Consider the following 8,273-nt stretch of genomic DNA (forward strand, 5'->3'; position numbering starts at 1 on the left):
GCTTCCATAAGGTAACTTAAATATTTGGCTTCCCCAAAATATTAATCAACTATCAATAAAAGTTTTTTTTTTTTTAAAGTTGCCTGTGTATTTAACTACTCAGCATTCTGAAATGTTTAGTGCTACAGTATAGGTGGCAACTTGGTTACAACCTTAATGGGAGACCAGGAAAGACCAAGGCAGTGTACTAGATTGGGAAGTTTAAATAAATGGTTTTAGCTGCTGCAGATGTTTATTCCACCCATTGTCGAACTTTTATTGTATTTTATTGTTGTGTTATCTTGTACATCACCCTAGAACCTGTTTTTGTTGATGGACAGTATATTTAAAACCGCCCAAAACAAATACATAAAGAAGAACAAATTCTAATAACTTCCCAGACACAGATACTTTGTTTTCACTTCACGCAAATAAACCGTTCTATGCTGTTCTGTAATTATTAACTTTATTCCTATCCAAAAGTCACGGACATTTCATTTCCAGTAGTTATTCTGTTGTTTCAAAGTTGGTGGTTAAGCAGAAACCAACAACAGAGATAGAAATGTACCAAATGTGTAGATTCCTCCCATATCTAATACTTACTCTCAAATTGGAAGATAGAGTTAAAAATATTATATATAGAAAGATACTTTTTCAGAATATAAAAGAAACTATGTAGAACCTATACAATATGACAAGGGGATGCAAGTTTTGTTTGTAAAAATGAAAAAGGAATATTCTATATATTGAAAGAAGATTTATACCACTGCTTAGGATATATATAAATATTTCTCAATTGAGAACAATTTTAACTACATTAACTAACTGACCCTGTACATTAAATCCAGCAATAGAATATCTATAGTATGAACTTTTGTGTTTAAAAACATTATTTACAAAACAGGCTGCTACATCTGTTTTGCTTAATTATGATATGTGACATAGTACATGAGCAAAATGTTACAAATTTCCTAGTCAGATGACATGAAAAGCAGAAGTAAACATTTCTGAATGGGAGAAAAAAGGAGAGGGGACAAGAATCATTGAAATGGAGCTGCAATTGACTTTATATAAAAGTCCAGAACTGCCTGTTTCTACAGCAACATTTGTACCTGCTCATTTGAATTTCCAACAGAGCTTCTTTGGAATTAGTCACAGAGGTATCTGGTGCTGAGCTGGACTTTACCTGGCTTTGTCTTTCTAGTACCTCCCAAGTACACGTGAAATAACAGAAACACTCATGCGCTATTAGCATGTGCTCAGAATATTTAGTGAAAAAATTTAAAATGTTAGTGAGTTATATATAGAGGAGCAGAATAGTTTGTAAGATATAAAATGTGACCAAAAGTAATATAATCAGCTCACCCAAATAATCAACAGTGGTTTTAGAACAAGATACACCTTCAATGTTCAACAGGAAGCAGCTTTAGGCAATATTACTAGCATACAGGTGCACTTCCTCTTTCAAATTCAGTTTAGAACAGAAGTTTTCTCTGCAGTATTTTTGGGTGACAACTCATTCTCTACCTTCCTCTGAAAAATAAATGAATAAAACTTCTCTTCTATATTCTCCACAAAAAAGCCAACAGTGTAATGACTAGTGACCAAAATTGAGCATAGATATGACATTCAAATGAACTGGCAATTAGCCATAGAACTCAGTAGAATTACTTTTTTTTATTATCATGATATGCAACCACATTATGAAAGGTCAAATACATGACAAGCAATGATTTTATCTCAGTTCAAATAGCTCTGAATCTGGCATTTCAGTGGTTACTCAAGTGTGCTCACTACCTAGCATTGCCTTGGAAGCAGTACTAGTATATGACAAAAAGAGGAGAATCCTAAACCTATTAAGAAGAATATATGTATCACGGAAAATAATGAACCGGCTTTCGCTTACTGGACTGGGATGATAGGAGATGTTCAACAAGAGTTAGCACTGCACAGATGCCGAGTCCTTTTTTATTTTTCTTTGGAAATTATTCCCAGGTTTTCAAGTTTCAGATCAAGTCAAATAATACACTAATATACACATTTTAATATGCAAATAGTGAGAGGTGATTTGACTTTTTACTTCTGCACTGTACTCTTAGGAAAAGTCGACCACACAAAATTTAATATTTAATATGCCCTAGTTTTTCTTTAAAAGTAGCTACAAGTGGATCTAACAGGGCTGCATCATGAAAAATAAGGGATTTAATACACTATTCTCATCCTACACCACTGCTGTCAGTAAAAACTGAGTACCTGAAAAATAATAATTTATTAAACTTATATGCCACCCAACTCTCAAACTACTCTCCTTGAAGGAAAAGGTCAGCTTCTCTCAGAGGATTAAAAAATAATGGTTTGATGTGGTCAACTTTTCCTAAGAGCACAGTGCAGAAGTAAAAAGTCAAGTCACCTTTCACTATTTGCTGCTATAACTCTTTGGCATTTATTTTCAAAGTAAAAATAAGACATGTTCTGTGCACATATGCATTTAATGTATTATCATCCTGTTTGGTCTTCAGCCGCATATTCTTCTAAAGAAGTTTATCAAGTATGGTCAAGAATGTGTCAAGAAGCACTGAAAATATACATTATTTGTACAACAGCCTCTGAGTTGAATTTCAGATGCAGGCTTATGGGTTTATGCAGGATACAAGGCAATAGCGATAACCTGAAAGGTAATTCAGATTTCATAGTGAAAAATTACATGAACTATCAACACTACTTTAAGAAAGCATCCATTATACATTTTGTACTCTTCTGGCACTCCACTAACCAATGATTGAGGCGTTATAATTTCATTAAATATGAAACTTTAGCTATTTTTCAAAGTTCAAAACATCAGTTGGGATTCATCCTCCTTCCCTCAATTCATATTTCCATTTTCAAAAGACCAAATCCAATGTTATATTTCAAAGTTCACTATGTGACTTGAAATATTAAATACTGAGTTGGGCTCAGAATCTCTTCCTACAGTGGATATACTGCTAACAAACCCATATTGTCACAATTCATGAAACAAAACCAGTATCAATTGGCATTGTGGTCACAAAACCCTTAGGCATGAGAGCCAGCCCAACTCACCTCACAGAGTTGCTGTTGTGGGGAAAATAGGAGGCAGAAGCATTAGATATGTACGCTGCCTTGAGTTGTCAAAAAATAAAGGTGGGATAAAAATCTAATAAATAAATAAATACACACTGAATGGCATAAGCTTCTAAACTGCAGTAGCAATACATTAACAAAGCTTACTTTCCCCCAAAATGAATAAGGCTATTTACAATATCTTTTAGTTTACATGTAATTGCTAAGAGATTCACTTTCATTTACTGAATGAATGACTATTTTGGAAGAATCTACAGCACATATTACTACAGTAGTATACTATACTTCAAATTTATCTTTACTTCCAAGTCAAAACATTTTTGATAAAATCAAAATCCCTCATTGCAAAAGAGAGTATGCACCTGAAAGCAGATAATAGGACCATAATCAAGAACACTTATCTTTCTATAGATATACATATGTTTAACTAATTCTTTTCTACTACAGCCATATTTCCTTCTACATGATAGTATTTGCAACTATCCAAGGTGGTCAAACAATATAATCAGAGAACAGATGAAAAAGGAAGCAAAGTGAGGTTCTGCTTTTTAAACATTTTTTTTAATGAGGTTAGATACAACAGTGTTAACCTGTAACAAGATTTCATTGTATGGTTCAGATGAGGAAGTCTTATAACACACATGGGCATATGTATTGCACTATTTATTACATTTGTGTGCTGCTACAATCACAGGACAATCTTGGTGGCTAACAAGTTTGTTATAATCTTGTTATCTTAAATGCACGTTCTTTGGCTCTTCAATGCTTGGTATCAAAGCAGTAAAATATTTATGAACCATAACAGGAAAACACACCTAGATTTTAATTCTCAAGAAAAAGTTAGCATATCTAGTATTATTGGAAACTTCTTTTAACACAAGAACAGAGAAAGGAACACCAAGGACTTGCCAAATATACAGCATGTAACGTAAAGATTAAACTTGTGTAAAGGCATTGTCCTGTCAATTCACTCAGAGCACAATTATTTGTAAAATATTTCAGAACTACATTTTCCTTTCAAGTTCAATTCTCAAAATTTCTACACTACGTATACACCCTGTGGATTCATTATAGCTACAACTGCAACAGATGTCAACATGGAGGTAGCATCATCAACAAAAGGTGACAAAAGACAACAAGCATTGTAGAACAGCTACAACACAGCCTATTTTAAACCTATTTTATCAACTTCATTTAGTATGCCTATCGCCTATATTATTTTTCCACCAAAACACTGCAATTATTGTCCCATCACAAAAAGTATGCTTAGCATCCTAGATTTTCAAACATCTTACAATTATCCAAAGGTTAAAATGAACAGTAATTATAGCAAGTTGTAAAGGTGTTAGAAGTAGCACAGGGGGTTATTGCTCATATAATAACTAAATCTATAAATGCAATATGTAAAAAATAATTTATGGGAGACTGTGCAAAGTATTTAAAGAAGTGCTTTCTGAGACATTTTGGTGTAAGAAAACTACACTCCCTGAAGATCTGAAGCTGAGGCCTTTCCCAGTCATTTCCATTTCCAAGTGCCTGTACAGCCACTTCATTTCACCAATAATCCCACTGAAAATACTGTCTCTGCATGGGGATACAACCTATGAACATTCTTGAAGCAGCTGCATTAAGCCTTTGAGAGGGTATGGCTTTTTTCAATACTTTGCACAGGGTTGTTGCTATGGGGAAAAACTGGAGGAGGGAGCTCCTAGAGGAAAGGCATGCTATAAATTAATAAACAAACAATAAATAGAAAGATATAACACTATCATTTTCTTATTCAGACCACAATGAATACAATCAAGCTTAATTATTGATTCTATGTCAGCTATTCCACACTGGAGTCCTCTTTTGAAATAAAGGACTTGCACATATAATATACAGTATCACAAAAATCCTAGCAATGATTTATTTATTGAATTTATATGTCCACTCAACTCAATTACATGACACTGGGCAGGTTGGTTACCCAAGGATCTTAAGAGTCAATGAGAGCATCCTTAGCAGGCCACAGAGAAGCCAGTTTTGCCTTACACTTTAATCCTCATTATTGAAGTTGAGTTTTAACAATGAGATTCATGGGTTAAATCTATGACACCACCTATAAATCTACAGACAAGTCTAAAAAGATAAATCTTTAAACATAAGGCAAGTAGTAGTAATCCTTCCAGCAAAAAACAAAGTCTTTTGGCCAACAATTTAGAGACTAGTAAGTCTTATTATGTCACCACCTTTCATGTACTACAGTACACTTAAAACACAAACAGCAAGAGATATTCTTTGTACCACCAAAATCATTACTAAAAAAGAACATTTGAACAAGAAAATCAATACTTTGCAGCCACTAAAGAAAGATTCTTACTGAACAATATTTTTACTAATTAATTTTTGCAAATTTTGTCACTGTGTTAAGAAACACAGTAAACCATAATGGAACAAGAAATTAAGAAGTGGTTATTCTGTAATCCAAGTATCAACATTCTTGTATGCCACATACTATATTTGTATTGGCTAAGGCTGAGCTATTGCTTTAGATGCCCAGTAGAAAGATTCAGTACAGATAAATAGCTTTTACATACTTGAATTACAAATGAAGTTGTAAATCTATTTTTTAAAAAAACCTTTATCTTCCACCTTTCCTTTTAAAAAAGGTATGTTTAAAACATAATGAAACTAGAATTACCTGAAGATCTACACAAATGTAGTGTTATGTTTATTTTATTTTTATAATTTATATACCTCCCTTCATGTTCATTTAGAAATGAACAGTTTAGGCTGTTCAAAATTTTTATATAATTTCAGAGACTGTCCCAGACAGCTAAAATTCTAAATTTCTGATTATGCGCCAACAAGTCAAATGTTGACTCTCAGCGACCACACACAGATTTTCTGGATGAAAATTCTAAATTACCGAACTGTTTTTGGTTAACAAGTTTAAAAGAAAAACCTTTTGGCCATCAATAACTTTTCATGAAGCAGTTTTAGAAATATATTCATAATAAAAGCACACTAGTAACATGTTTACACCCCCCCAATAAATCTGTCATTGCAAGAACTATACATGTGATTTATAAGTAAACAAGAATTATGAATGTATTTTTCCATCTTTATTATTCAACTTCCATTCATTTATTCATCTACTTCTATACAATCAAATGAACTTAAGAAAGCTTCAGTATCAGGCTGATGACAAGAAGATGTGGAAAGGTGGCATAGATGAAAAATAGATGTTACATGAACAAAGTCAAAGTTACCAAGACAACCAATAACCCTGGATACCTTTGCAACAGCAGGAGCAAGGAATAAAAAAGCTTCTGCCTATGAGGAAGCAAAAACGCCATCGCTCTGCTCCTTTAAATCAAAGGCCTTAGGTACTGCGAGCACCTTCAGTCGAAAGCTACGGCAGAATTGTTCTGTTTGTGTCCGATACCCTCCCTTGCACAAGGAAAGCTCAGGGAGCAGGTGGAAAAGGGATTAGGCGCGCACCCTCATTGCCACACGGATAAAGGGGAGGCGTACGCAATTCTCCAAATACAGTAAGAAGAGGGGAGGTAGAAATACGCTCTTCTTTGCCCCCACATTAAACAAAAAGCGTCCCATACAGACAGCAAGGTGACGCGTCTCCCCGCGCTTCCATCTCTACCCCCATATATTGTACACAGCACGATCGATTCAGCCCAGACAGCCCGGGAAGAGGCGCCGAACAGCTGGGTGCTCCAACGCTGAGGCGCCCAGGAAGCCTTCAGCCCGCCGGCCAGCAATCCGGCTGCTAGGCCGCCCAGCAGAGAGGACGACAGCGCAGTCAAGGCGCTGCCGGAGCCGCCTCCGCCACTACTACCGCCGTCCCCTCCCCCACCCAGCCAGGCACACGAAGCAGCAATGCGGCTCCCCAGGCTGCGCTCGCACCCAGCGGCGAGCAGGCAGGGCCTAGTCGGGTTCCGGGAAAGGGGGACTGCGAAGGCCGCGCCGCCGCGCACAAAGTTGGAGAAGTTAACCACAACAAAAGCCCGGTTCGGGAGCGGAGTTTAGCCACCTCAACTCAATTTTCCTCCGAGGCAACTTGCACCGCGACAGCCCGCCGCCTGCACGCCTCCCCTTCCTGGAGGGGATCAGTTCCCCTCACACTTGCTGGGGGACAGCAGGATGGGGGCTCCCTGGGGAATCCTTCGGAAAGAAGCGGGCGCGCTTCAGCTGCCACCCTAAAATCCCTTCTGTGAGGAACGACCCTCCCCTCGATAAGCAAGAGGAGGAGGAGGACGGGGCGCAGCCAGCCCTTTCCCTGCCAGCGGCACCCCCGTTTCCCCTGAGGCGGCTCTCCTCTCCTTCTCCCACCCCCTTGACCAAGACGGCCGAGGCGCCACCTTCCCTTTAAAGAGAAAGCAGGAGACGAGGATGTAAAACCCCAACTTCAGAACGGTTCTCTTCCCCTTCCATTATTCATTCCCCGCTCGAGGGAACCGCACGCCCCTCACCGAGGAACGGCAGACAGCCAGACGGACACCTCCCCCTTTCTGGTGAAGATCCCCTCAAGTTCCCTCTGGGGGAGGCCGGGGGGGAGAGGAGGAGAACCAGTCTGGCTGCCCGGTCGTCTCCCCCACTGGTCTTCCCGGCATCAGCTCCAGGGGCTCCTTCGCCTTCCCCGGCAGCGCCGCGCGCAAGCTGGGGTTATCCGACAGCGCACAGCCAGGAGCGCCCCTCTGCTATCCACCCCCAGCCTATTCCGCAGAGAAGGGGCCCAGCGGCCAGGGCGCCCAGGCGCTTCCATTTACCGAGGTCAGTAAAGTCTCCGGCTCCTATCGCTCAAGCTGCCGCCAGCGCTGACCTTTGCTTTGTAAGAGGAAGCTGGAGCTGCTGAGTCTTCCGCGGCCGCCATGTTCCCGTTTTAATCACTGGCTGCTTGTTTATTTCAATGGAGACCCTCCCACAGCTCACCCTCCTCCTCTCCGCAAAGCTACCCAGCCAGAGAGGAGGGACTGGGAGGGCCGCCGCCGCCGCCGCCACTCCCTGCCTTCGCCGAGGCGCAAAAGTGGCCTCAGAGGCGAGCCCTCGCGACGGAAAGAGGGCGCGCGCACCCCAGCCCGTCCGCGCCCGTCGTCTTGCCGGGGCGGTTCGCCGAGAGAAAACTTCCTTTGCGACTTACGTGGGTCTCCGGGACGCAAACGCGTGTCTTGGAACAGAAAACGAAAAAGCCG

General features: G+C 39.7%; 1 protein-coding gene across 8 annotated transcripts in view; it reads right to left on the bottom strand.

The window, feature by feature from the left end:
- The window catches only part of NCOA2 (nuclear receptor coactivator 2), a 140,998-nt gene extending 132,973 nt beyond the window's left edge, over nt 1–8,025 (bottom strand). For 5 of the 8 annotated variants that reach the window (XM_015887867.3, XM_007427034.4, XM_015887870.3 and 2 more), the window contains exon 1: nt 7,851–7,988. The gene's annotated coding sequence lies outside the window, so the exon portion shown is untranslated. Of the gene's footprint in view, nt 1–7,850 lie in introns of all 8 variants that reach the window. The other 3 variants (XM_015887868.3, XM_088130892.1, XM_015887869.3) reach the window with 3 other exon arrangements.
- Between the last annotated feature and the right edge of the window lie 248 nt (nt 8,026–8,273).

The sequence above is a fragment of the Python bivittatus genome, unplaced genomic scaffold (genome assembly GCF_059951505.1).
Source record: "Python bivittatus isolate LINGU-HERP-01145 unplaced genomic scaffold, Pbiv_v1 ctg000840_np1212, whole genome shotgun sequence".
Taxonomy (NCBI): domain Eukaryota; kingdom Metazoa; phylum Chordata; class Lepidosauria; order Squamata; family Pythonidae; genus Python; species Python bivittatus.